The sequence below is a fragment of the Schistocerca piceifrons genome, chromosome 3 (assembly GCF_021461385.2).
Source record: "Schistocerca piceifrons isolate TAMUIC-IGC-003096 chromosome 3, iqSchPice1.1, whole genome shotgun sequence".
In the NCBI taxonomy this organism is placed as follows: domain Eukaryota; kingdom Metazoa; phylum Arthropoda; class Insecta; order Orthoptera; family Acrididae; genus Schistocerca; species Schistocerca piceifrons.
This window is the reverse complement of record NC_060140.1, coordinates 717,422,047-717,435,515: the sequence shown is the minus strand read 5'-3', so window position 1 is coordinate 717,435,515 and position 13,469 is coordinate 717,422,047. Positions and strand designations below refer to the sequence as shown.

Below are 13,469 nucleotides of genomic sequence, written 5' to 3'. Positions count from 1 at the left end.
GTGTGTGTTTTTGTTTTCCTAATCTCCACTATATGGTGTGTAGCAATCTATGCTTTTCATAATACTGGCATCATTCCATCCTGAATTCCCAGTGCATAAAAATTAATCAATCATAAACAAAAGCACTTAAAACAGTACTCATCTACAATGCAAAATGAGATTAACTGACCAGTAATATTGAGTTCTGGGGCTAACATAAGCCTCCTTCAAAATGTGGTTACAGATGTGTGAAAATAACACCAAGTCTGACCCCTGTATCAAAATACCTACATGTAAGGTGCATTTGCGAATGGGAGGGGGAGAAAGAAAGGATGTAAACCAGCTCTCATCAATCCCTGAAATGAGACTCCACTATCCTCCTGACTTCTCTCACAGTGGTATTCCACCATCCACCGAACTTGGGCAATACCCTTGACCACATCTATTCCACCCCTGCTACCAAGCCCTAGCCCCCATGGCTCCCATACCTATAAAAGGCTTAGATGCAAGATCTGAGAATTACATCCTCCCACTAACACCTACTCCCATTCTCTCAAAGACATTTCCTATCCCATCAAAGCCAGGGCCAAGTGTGAAAGCAGCCATGTGGTTCACAAACTTAGCTGCAACCACTGTGTGTGGCATTCCACTTAGGCATGAGGGGCAAACTGTGCTCAGGAGACACAGCACAAAAATGTGTGCTTGACTTAAATGGCTGCCTCCAAGTCCATGCCATCTGGATACCCCCCCCCCCCCCCCCACTTGGCTGTTCATTGTTCTTGTTAAGAAGCATTTATAAAAAAAAAAAAAAAAAAAAAAAAAAATCAGTAGCTTTTTTATTTTATTCTCACATTAATACTTCACTTTCTATTTTACAAATGCTATGTCCACAACAATGGAATCTCACAACTGTTCATAGTCTCATTTTTCATACAACTGTAAGAAATATCAGTTACATGGAAACCATTGATGTTAAATTTTTTTCTCGGACGTGCATGAAAATATTGTGGTGACTTGTACCAGAGTACAGAAAGGTTTCATCGTCATGCATTATAAAACCTTTCTGTACTCTGGTACAAGTCACAACAATTATTTTAAAAAGTTAAAATGGATCCATTTATTTTATAACTATACAGGGGGTTTGGAGAGGAAAGGTCAATATTTTACACAATGATACCATAGGTAATTCTGAACAAAAATGTTATATGAACATAGGTCCGCAAATGCTTTGTTAGGGAGGTATGGGTATTGAAACGAACTTTAATTCAGCAAAACTGATGTGCACAACGTGAACGTATATGCAATATAACTGGTCTGTTATGTGATCTTCTCGCAAACAATGCACAGGTACATGCCATGTTTATGATATGCAACCTACCACATATTATGATCATATGACGTACGTAGTACAATCACCTGTTTGTTCAGTTGTGCCATGTAAGCTGCATTGTGTAGTGTACCGGCAACGGATCAGTCAGTCGTGTAGTGTACGGTGTTAACTGTGTTCGTACAAGCACTGCTAACAATGCCACATGTCTACAGTAATGAGGAACATGCAGATATGGTATTTGTTTATAGCTTCTGCGACGGTAGTGCTACTGCTGCAAGAGAAGAATACCACAGGTGCTTTCTGGCTCGACGATTACTTGATCGCAGGGTGTTTACCAAAGTAAACTGTAAGGCCCACCACAAAGAATATCGCTTTCATCATCTGAGACATAAATGCTCTCTTTGTTCAGTACCAATGAACATCTAACTGAGCACAAAGACTGTCAAGGCATGCAGGAAATTTCTCTTTTACCTGTATGCAAATAAGAAAGACAGAAAAAGTTTTCATCCATAACAAAACAAAAATCTCTACAACTGTAATTTAGCTCAACTTAGTATAAATAGCAAAAACTCTAGACAGCTCAAAGTAACCATAAATATTTGTGAGAGATACATGTAGCATTTGGTTTCTTGCCCTGCTGGCCCTCTCCTTAAAAGCTCAGTTAGGGAGAATGTGACTCGATATGCAAACCAATTTTTAAATTGCTCTGTAGCTTCAACAATTTTCCATGGAACTGTCTTCACTCAAATCAAATTCCTACCATCTTCTCATAAGTATAATAAAATCTCTTGATACATCCAGCATGCTGGAGGTACCTGCATATGAGTAAACCATCCTTCAGGGTGAGTATCCTTACAGTTAAGCTGTAGACGTAACACCATTGGTCAGAATGACATCAAATTGCAATAGAATATTATCAGAGAAGGGGGAAAACATATAGCAGAAGAAAAAAAAAAATAGTGTGAAAATTGATCAAAATATGGCGCTGTCATGTGCACTACCTACTGAAGTTGGTATTAACATGCTGGGTACATGGCTTTTCCTCCTTTTGCATCTGCGACATTTGCCATCACTGTCTCAACCGAAGACCACGTTCTGCTTGTAAAGCTGTATTACAAGAATAATGACGATAAACTCTTACTGTTAATGTCAATTGCAGGCTTAAACTTATTTGTATTCTTTTAAAATTTTCTAGAACAGAAGGCCTATCCTTTTTCAAAACAATCTTTCTCCAATTTCCTTGTAAATTATGCAAGAAATAAGTAACTTTTGAGAATTTTTGGATACTTACAAAACTGTATTTTCATAAGTTACCAGTATGAGCATTTTTGGATAACATACTGCATAGCAAATCACTCACAGTTACTGCCTAAGAATACATCATCCCAAATTTCACAGTATATCAGTGCAAATAAATCAACATTTTTGAGAATTGTTTGGAAGGTACCATTGTCTTTCGCATAATCCACTTTGTAGTAAATTGGCAAACGAGATTTAGTTACTGAAGCACATCTCAACTAGCATATTGTGTTACATCTACTTTTTCCTTACAGAGGAGTATATATTATCTACATTTATCATGAATTAACTATTTTCGAGTTTGTTAATAACTATAATTGACCTCAAAATGTTTTAGTGGATTAGTAATTTTACCACAGGTTATTCTGTTGCCTTAAAAGAAATCTCATTTTGTGTATTTGCTTCAATTCTTATAGGGAATCCGCAGTTTTTTTAAATTATTGGCAGCTGCTGCAAACTGGTGTATTGGAAGAGCTCCCAAGAGTCATGTCCTTGTGGTACCATTATCAAAAGCACTTCAAGTACTATCCTCTCCTGTAGATCCTGCCTCTACTGCAGGAAGTACGGGATCTGTCATTCCTCACTCATCCATTTGACTGCAAGTAGCATTTCAATGGCAGCTCTTGTTACACTGATCCCCTTAACCAACAAGTTGAAGGTGCTGTCATTTATCAAAACTGAAACTGAGCCAGTGGGTCGCACTTCACTGCTTTGGGGAAACCTGTTTTCTCCAGTGTCAAGATACAGCAAAACACAAAACAGCAGGCATCTAAATCATCGGCATTTCAACATACTACAAATAATGGTACCCTTTAGGGAAATGGTGGCAAGGTTGTGGTGCACGTAGGAAGCTCCATGCGATATTGTTTGGCCAAGACTCAGAAACGGGTGTGCATTAAATGGTAATTGGATCCTTCTACTGCCAACCAGACTCCTCTCCTGTTGTAACGGAAAACTTCAAAGAAAGTCTCAGTTCACTTTTACGCTAAGCTCCCCAATCTTACTGTATCCGTCAGTGGAGACTTAAATCATCCAATTTACAGTTTTGTTAGCAGTGAGCAGAAGACATCCAGTGAAACATTACTAAATTCCTTCACTGAAAACTACCTAGAACAGATAGTTTAGAACCCTTTCACGATGGAAATGTATTGGATTTAATGGCAACAAACAGACTTCACCTCTTTGAGGATGTACACACAAACTCTTATCACTGTGCACGAGGCAGTTGTGGCGACAATGATTATCGAAGTATAGAGGGCAACTAAAATAGGCAGCACAAAGATATATCTTTCGAAATAAACTAGATAAAAAATCAATTTTGTATCTTAATGAGGAACTTGAAACTTTCAGCACAGGGCAGGAGCATGCAGAGGAACTGTCTCAAGTATAAAAAAATAGCTGACCATGTACTTGATACATATGTACACAGTAGAACAGTTCAAGATTGGAAAAACCTTCAAGGTATACAGTAATTGTGGAAAAACTTCTAAAGTAGCGGACTACTGCATAATAGGTGTAAATCAGAACATAGGATTTTGGACGGAGATATGGTGAATGAAACATTTTTGGCTGTCAAGAAAGAAATGCGTGAGGCATTCAAAGACTACTTTAGCAGAACACTGTCAACTTATCTTTTACAAAACCACAAGAATTTCTGGTCATTTATCAAGATTCACATTGAGACTGAGCAAATTTATTCTTTTAGGATAGGTATGTCACTTTTTGCATAGATAATCTTTTTTACGTACCAACTTCAGAAAGTAAATTACACATTTTTCCAACACAAAGGGCTCCTGTGAACAATCAAAGTGTTTGACAAAATCACTTATCTAGCCCTGTGTTTGTCAAGCAAGCCCTACATGTACAAACAATGTTTGTCAATATAACCTAACTTTAGAAGCAGATGCTGTTCGTGAGTATTGAAAATGGTAACAAATATTGACAAAGCATTTTTGGCACCAACCTTGGCATTGTGCCAAAAAGAGAAGAAGAAAACAACACTAGTGCAAGGAATGGTTCAAACAGAGATCAATATAACCAAAAACATCTCCTGAAAGAAATACTGCACTTCAAAATTGATGATTACATCAACATTCTTAGAATGGACCCTGAAAATTTAACATCTTTTAAGAATTACTTCGCCCTCACACAGAAAAAGAAGACAATTACGGGAAAATATATATCAGCTTCCTAATGATTGTCAATAACTTTGATATACCAAGCAACAGGGGCAGAGTTTGAAGATTTGAAGTTTGTATCTGTGATTCCACGTCACACCTTGAGTCTCATTATTATGGAAACGTGTGAAGCAATAAATGAAATATTAAAAGCCAAAATTGAGGTAAGTGTTCTTATTCTTTTATTCCAACAAGCTTACAGTTATCTCACATAAAAAGATACAAAACACAAAAACAAAGTACAAGTGATTCAGTCATCTCATAATTATTGTTCACCATCTCTGTATCAACTGTTGGTTGTTAGTCATTCACAAAAACTTCTATTGTTTGTGGAAAAATAATTGATGCCACTGAAGTGCTTATGTCACTGAAGCACATATTTTCAACATGTGACCGGAGTACACGATAACATAATTTCTGTTGAGATTCCCACTTTCTCCTTCAAATATTATATTCTTAATAAATTTTTCTGCCAGTATTTTTTGGCCACTGTCGATACGTTCTAGCATCATGGCCCAAATTTTTGCTAACAGAGTACTTTTCTATTTTTTTGGAGAGTTCCTTTGCCAGTAATATCAATTCTTCCTAAAGGTCTCCTTCTTTCTGTGCAGTTGCAAGAACTTTTTTGGACACTGGTGGCTCTGCTGATGATTACTGTAACAATACATAAAAAAATTGGTATGCAATGTATTCATGTACCTATTTATTTATGGATATATTTGTTTCAGCTACCCAAAACGGAAGATGGTTGGCAGAATATAATGAAACAATTTGGAAGTTGTTGAAATTTCTTTAATTGCATTGGGTCTATTGATGGAAAACATGTCACTACTTAGAAACCCCAGCATTCTGGCCTCTATTACTATAATTACAGAGGGATGTACAGCATTGTGCTAATGGGTACAGCTAATGCAAAATATGAGTTTATTATGGTGAATGATGTTAATGGCAGAATATCTGATGGAGTAATAAAAAAATACCAAACTTTGTCTATTGGGAAACAACCAATTGCAGAAAAGAAGTTTCCATGTGCAGTGATGAAGCCTTTCAGTTGCATACAAATCTAATGAAATCATATAGCAAAAATGTCTTAAATGCTTAATTATCACTTGTCTCGTGCCCATAAGGTCATAGAACATCCACTATTTTTAAAAACCAATTAATTTGTCTCTGGAGAAAGCTAAAATTGTTGTATTGGCTTGTTGCCATTTGCACTATTCATTAATTTAAAAACAGCATTTTATTCAGCATGGAGAGGTAGACACTGAAGACTGTGCTACAAGTACTGTTACACCTGGTGAAGGAATGATTACTGAGAGGTGTCCAGTTCAGTCATCTAAAGCAGGGAATTCCTTATCGCTAGTGAAGCAAGTATGAGAAGACTACTGTGAATACTTTGTGACAGATGGAGCAGTTCCCTGGTAAAACAAATGCCTGCAACAATAACATTTTTATATGCGTTACTACCAACTGTATCATTATAGAAAATGTGACAAGATTTAATACAAATAAAGATATACAAAAATTAGTTAACTGATTTCCGATTTTGTTAATTCCAACCTCCTCTTCCATTTGGTCTTCTAAAAGAGATACTTCATCATAGTTCCACAGCGTGGGCACACTGTCAACAAAAGTACTGGAGGGCTTTGATTTCTTTATTTTATTGCTCTCTCACTTGTACGACGTCCGAAGAATATTGCTTTCTTCACTTCTTCCTCCATGATGCAGGGTTATGAAAAGCACAACGCCTCTATCGTTTAGTTCAGAGCTAACATTCTTTTATTTTTATCTATAGAATAGCTCAACTTCACTTTCCACAACAGTGGGAACTCACGATACAGTGATAAACTGGAGCACAAATTCTTTCTTGCTCATATTTTGCGAAGGAACATCTCTGCCATGGTCTGTTATCTTCGAAACATGGCATGCAACTGCTACTGTTTCTGTTTATGTTATTGCATGACACACACAGGTGTACAGAAACGTACTTGACAAAAACTGTCAAACTTTTTGTCAATCGAAGTTCCTGTCAAACACACTATGTTTGACAAGCACATCAAACAGCACTGTACACATTCAAATATTTGGCAAACATAGTCAAGTTTGACAAAATGTTTGATCATTTACAGGGGCCTTAAGATCATTGCACTACAAGTAGTGAATTGTCAGAAAAAGAGTACATATTCCAAGCTTCCTAAAGGCACACTTTTGTTGTGGTATGGATAAAAGGTGCACCACAATGTGCAAGTGAAATGGTATGGCAACTGGAAATATACGCCAAAGCTGAAGAATGTGGGTTAGTACGATTCACGTGGCCAAAACATCTAAACTGCACACAGACTCATAATGAAATGGTGCCAACAATTTGACTACATCCAAACAGACAAGGACAATATCGATCAGGAAGTTCATATCTAGCATCATGTGATTTCCATCTTTTTGGACGGCTAGAAGAACATGGGGAGGGAGATTACAGCAATTAGGACGTTCACACAGCAGTTTTTGACAAAAGAGTGAATTTTTATCATTCAGGAATTGAATGATGAATAGAACATGCCAACTGTTCTTTACAGAAACTCTGTGAAAAAAAATGATTTGGCTGTTTCACTTTGAAATGTAGCGCAGTATTCAATAAAAGTTACTTGGTCTGCTATAACAACATGTAAATTACTTGCTGAAGCCCCCTCTTACCTTTGCAACTGATATTAGAGTGACACTTGTTACCACTTAATATATTTTACTACTCTTCTCATAATGAAGTTTAGCAGTGACATATTTCAGTACACCTGGGAATATATTATGTGACAGTAAAATATTAAACAGCCCATACTGCATATAAGTGAAGAACAGACAGTAATTTACTTGAAGTATTTTCAACACCGTAAGTTTCTGCTTTTGAGAGTTCAATACATTCTTAATTTGTTTGGCAGACAATGGAGTAATTGTGATATGGCTGCATGTATGTAGTACCAACACTGCTTCTGCGTGAATTCTATTGTTTACTCTCTCGAACTTCCCATGCCAGTTAGCCAAGTTATTTTAAAATGGTTCAAGTGGCTCTAAGCACTATGTGACTTAACATCTGAGGTCATCAGTCTTATAGACTTAGAACTACTTAAACCTAACTAACCTAAGGACAGCACACACATCCATGCCCGAGGCAAGATTCGAACCTGTGACCGTAGCAGCAGCGTGGTTCTGGACTGAAGCGCCTAGAACCGCTGGGCCACTGCAGCCGGCAGTTATTTTCCAGAAGTGATTATTAAGTATGCTGACTATATGACTTCTCCCATTTACTATTTGACTGTGTAATTTAACATCTACATGTATTCCTTAAATAATGTTCTGGTTGCTCTTTTAAATATTGGCCATATCATTTTATGAACTGAATATTAATTTCAGATTTTATACAAGGATTTTGTGATTAAACAGTATTGCATTTGATCTACAATGAAATCAGGCCTCGTCCTTTGGTCAGCAATTTCTTACAATTTCCTTTTCTCGCACACAAACTGTAACATATTCTAACATAAATAACATTCTGAACGTTATCAACTTTGATATGGATGAATGAACGAATGAATGAATGAATAAATAGGGACTACTGATATTTTTATCCCTTCTGTAACCTACAGTTTTGTCATATTAGTGCCACACTACATACAGGCCCCACATTAAATGGTCTAAGGACCAATAAATAAATTTGCTTATAAAATTCTGTAAATTTAACAGTAATGTTAATGGTTTCATGTTTACGTTGTATTCTTTCATTTGCAGCTATTAGGTACAGATGTCACATAGCACTCTGAATACAACCACCAAAACATTATTTTGTCTACTGCTGTTATACATTCTGTATTACTCCATCATGCACAGTCCCCAACTGAGCTTTCTGTCCATACAAGAGCTTGGATACCTCAGCAGATGCAGCATCAGGTTTCTACTTTAAGAGTCAGCTACCTAAGTCATCTGGTTAAGGATCTTAAATCAGAGTTCTCTGTAATGAAGCATTTGGCAGTGGCGACAGCAACAGTTGTGGCTGAGGATTAAAGCTTGTGTGTCAACATCAGATTACCTCTGGTAGTCCTAACTACTGGATTGAATTGTGCCTCACAAATAGTGGAACTCAACAATACTGTGTTTGTTAAATCCTAAATGACAAACTTGGTGACACAAAAATGCAAATGTGTGGGTTCCTCTTTGATGATTCATAATATGCAGCCTAAGAATTATAATGTGCACTTCTGTGTATATAACTGTAATATATTTCTCTTAAAAATAAAAAAGAATAAATAAATAAATCCTTTGCAAGCAATCGAGAGAAAGGTTGTAAGCTCTCTCGATTGTGAATAGGTATTAATTTACTTTTGTTTTTATAACCTGTGATACATCAAATAACATATGTACATTGACACAATTTGTGGCAGAACAGCTGAAAAATTAACAATCAACAGAAACAGTCCAATTTAATGGTTAAATGGTTAAGGAGTGAAGCTTTCAACAACGACTGTCTATGTATCCACACACATCTCAAGGTCAAGTTTTTATATATTGGTATCTAACTTCCTGGCAGGGCAGCACAACACACCGGAAAAAAAGGACGTGTCTTGGGCAGATCTTTAATGCGCTGTAGTACTGAAACTGCGTATCTGATAAATAAGAAAGTACAAATACGAAATCCACCATTCCACACATCGTGAAACGTTTTCTTCAATATTATGCGCTGACTATGGAAATCTACAATGAACTTAATGACGTAATAGTCCTCAACAAGATATCAATTTGCCGTGCAAGTATGCTGGACATGTGGTAGCCCGTTATCTCCTTACAGTATCGCAGTTTTTAAACCATTTCAGTTCTCAATTGTTTTAACTACGGATGAAATGGTGTCGATGTCAGTCAAAAGGAAGGGCATGACCATGGGTGTATAACCGAGTTTTCACGATATGACCCGTTTATACGTGAAATTAATGTATCCAAACTTGAATGGTGGTTGGAGCTTGAAGACTTCATTCACTCATACAAATGATATAATGTACCTGTCAAATTTACATACCGTACTTCATTATCGGTCCAGTGAAATTTGCATCCATCTGTAGCCTTCGTGACAATTTCCGTAAAAAAAGTTGGAACGACTCAACTAAGCTAGTAGTTAGTAAAAAAAAAACGCAGAAGTTTAAATAACACATGAGACATAGTTGACAAAGAATTTTAAGGAGGCCTGTGTACATTTTTCAGCTAAACTGAGTAACTGAAGTATTTCTGTCTTTCTCTCTTAATGTGAAAGAACATTCGCAACAGGTGTGACAAGTCGCTTTACTGTAAGCATTTGTAATTTGGACAAAAAACAGGACTTACTTTTCTTACAACCTCGTGACAGGCGCGGAATGGTCCAACTGCAATTCGTCACCGTACGCTTGAAGAGTGTCAAATCTGCAGCTATCCTGTCAATCAACTTTTGGTATTTTCAGGTGCACAATCATCGCTCACGTATCACTCGCAAACAAATACCATATGCCCCGCGATGCACTTCGGGGAAACTATAAATTACGTGTATCGATTAATATGTCGACGCTATCTCGAGTTCCTCCTAGCGCATAGTGTGGTCGTCGATATCGACATAACGTCGCCAGGCTACGAGAAGGAAGTTTCACGAATTCCCGCTTTAATTTAAGAATCCCGAACTAACCATACTTCTGTTGACCCAAAAGCAACGTCGCATGAGGCAAGTCATGCTAGTCTCCGTTCAAGCTTTTTCATAAGCATAATTACTGCATGTTGGTAAATAAATCCTATTATGCACAAATCAAGTGCATACTTCGTCCGTTTACACTTTAATATTGAAGCAATTTATTTTGCAGTTATTAGCAATTTACTGTGCAGTTATTTGCGGATTCCAGTTAATTAACGAGAATCTGCGACGTAAATGAACGGACAGCGCCAAACATTTTGCTATTTTGCGGGGAGGATAATAAATCTTTTTGCTGTAGGTCCACACGAAAGCGTTCCCTTAACGTCAATGCAGCCGGAGTAGCCTATTTACGGCGAAAATTAGTAATCAAATGAAATAAGCCTACACTTCATTAACAAGTTTTAGGTGGTGTTTTTAAACTTACATTGCACAGCGTCGGTAACGAATTTGTTTCGAATGCCTCAGCAGTTAAGCATGAATTTGCAGGACTGGAGAAGTGAATCTTTTTATTGCAATTGGCTTTGCAAATCCGAGGTCCATTTGATTGATGCAGTTCCGAAAATGACATTTCCGTAGACTCTTGATACGGTACAATTTTCTACAAACAGGCGGCAAAATATAGTGTTTACTCGTTATTTCACATGAGAAGGCGATCTGCACCAGCATTCGTTCTCGTACAGCATTAACATTCCCGTAGTGCGAATATGCGTCATTCCAGTGGTACTAATACCAGAAGAAACAAACAAATTTTGTATGTTGCTCCTGGCACATTAAAGCAACTAGACTATAAATTCCAGCTTTCGTCTACCAAAACAAAAAGCACGACGATTCCATAAAACAATTTCCGTAACCGCGGCAACAGCAGTAAAATTTTGAAAACGATATAGAAGTCTTCAAAGTAACAACGTCTATTTCCCTAACATCATCACAATCCAAGGAAGAAGGAACGTAAGCAGCAACAAGAAATGAAGGCTCTCTGTGCCAGGGTTTGACGCGAATTGCTACTCTGATAGCGCTGACCACGATTGCTACAAGTAACAATTTTTGAAATATTGTGCGACCTCCAATTGCGAAATCTGTAGACTACAGTGGAGACACCTACCTCGGCAACTGTGGCAAGTTTCTGAGAGAGGACGTCGCTCTTGGTTCCTTGTTTAGAATTGCCCTGACCCGAGATAATGTTGATGAAACGCTTTCCAGCAAGTAAATTTAACTGATATTCTGGACGTAAACATAACTTACGCATCTGATACTACATTTAACAAATGAAAATCCTGGAGGAAATGTAGCTGCCTTTGTGACAAAGCTCACATACTATCGTTTCTCGACTAATGGCCACGTGCTCCTGGTTTTATATTTTTCGTCCAGTGACGTCCAGACAGAACGGTTTATTAGTTATGTTAATTACCTTGTCGGCTCTGAATGAAAATGCACACTAACTGCAAAAGTTCAGATTCTATTCGAATCGTACCGTAAATATTTATTGCTTCATTAGGTTTTGCATCGCCTTAGAGGGCCGTCGCTGTAATTGCCTCATCAATTTTGTATTTCATCAAGTATAATCAACGTCGTCAGAGTTGTGACACCGGTGTGCACAGATCATGTGCAAATTGGCTCTAAATCATGTATACATATTCATTTACGTCTAAATCTATACTCTGCAAACCACTGCAAAGTGCATGGCAAAGAGTATGTCCCACTGTACCGGTTATTAGGATCCCCCCCCATTCTATTCAGTTTGAAACGCTGGGAAAATGGTTATTTAAATTCTTCCTCAAGTGCTGTAATTAATCTAAAATTGTGATTATAATTGCCAACTCGAACCCCACGGGAGCGATACGTGGCGAGTTTTAGTATATTCCTAGAGTCACTGTTGAAATCCAGTTCTTGCAACTCTATAAGTAAGTTTTCTCTGGATATTTAACACCTATTTTCAAGAGTCTGCCATTTCAATTTCTTCAGCATCTCTGTGGCACTCTTCCTTGGTCAAACTAACCTGTGACCATGATGTGGCCCTTCTCTGTATACAGTCAATATCCCCTGTTAGTTCTACCTGGTAAAGATCCCACACACTTGAGCAATATTTAGTATAGGTTGCAAATTCTCTTTGGAGACTGATTTCATTTCCCTGTTATTCTACCAATGAACCAAAGTATGCTACCTGATTTACATATGACTACGCTTATGTGGTTGTTCCATTTCATATCACTACAAATTGCTAAACTGAAGTCTTTGTATGAGTTACCTCTTCCAGTTGTAACTCTTTGACTTAATAGTCAAAGGGTATGACACTTTTTTTTCTTTTTGTGAATTGCATAATTTTACATTCCTGAACATTTAATGCAAGTCATCCATCTTAGCTACACTTTGAAATCTTATCAAGATCCAACTGAATATTTCTGGAACTTTTTTTTTTAGAGAGTACTTCATTATAGAGAACTGCATAATCTGCAAGAAGTCTAAAGTTACTGCTAACATTATCTGCAAGGTCATTCATATGCAACATGAGCAGGAAGGATCCCAACACACTTCCATGGGGCACACTCAAAGTTACTTCTACAGCTGTAGATGACTCTCCATTCAAGAGAACATGCTGCATCCTCCCTACCAAATTATTCTCAGTCCAGTCATCAATTTCTCATGGTAACCCATATGATAGTGTGTTTGATAACAATCGTAAATGCAGTACTGAGTAAAATGCTTTTCGGAAATCAAGAAATATAGCATCTGTCTGACTGCCTTAATCCAAAGCTTTGAGTGTGTCATGTGAAACAAGTGCAAGTTGAGTTTCACATGACTGGGAACTCGTGTGACCTGTGCTTCCTTCCAAATACTGAGCACAGTTTTTCCTTCAGGGATCTATAACTATAGCTAAAAGAGCCGCAAATGCAATACGGAACCTGGTAGGGTGTTCCACCAGGCCTCGGAGCTTTGCTCAGTTTTAATCAAATCAGTCGTTTCTGCCAGTTTTAACAATTCAATTGTTTCTCAA

The 13,469-nt window shown here is 37.5% G+C and overlaps 1 protein-coding gene across 1 annotated transcript in view; it reads right to left on the bottom strand.

Annotated features, from left to right (window-relative positions):
* The window catches only part of LOC124789074 (glutamine-dependent NAD(+) synthetase), a 196,639-nt gene extending 186,296 nt beyond the window's left edge, over positions 1-10,343 (bottom strand). The window contains exon 1 of the mRNA XM_047256365.1: positions 10,144-10,343. The gene's annotated coding sequence lies outside the window, so the exon portion shown is untranslated. The remainder of the gene's footprint in view (positions 1-10,143) is intronic.
* Between the last annotated feature and the right edge of the window lie 3,126 nt (positions 10,344-13,469).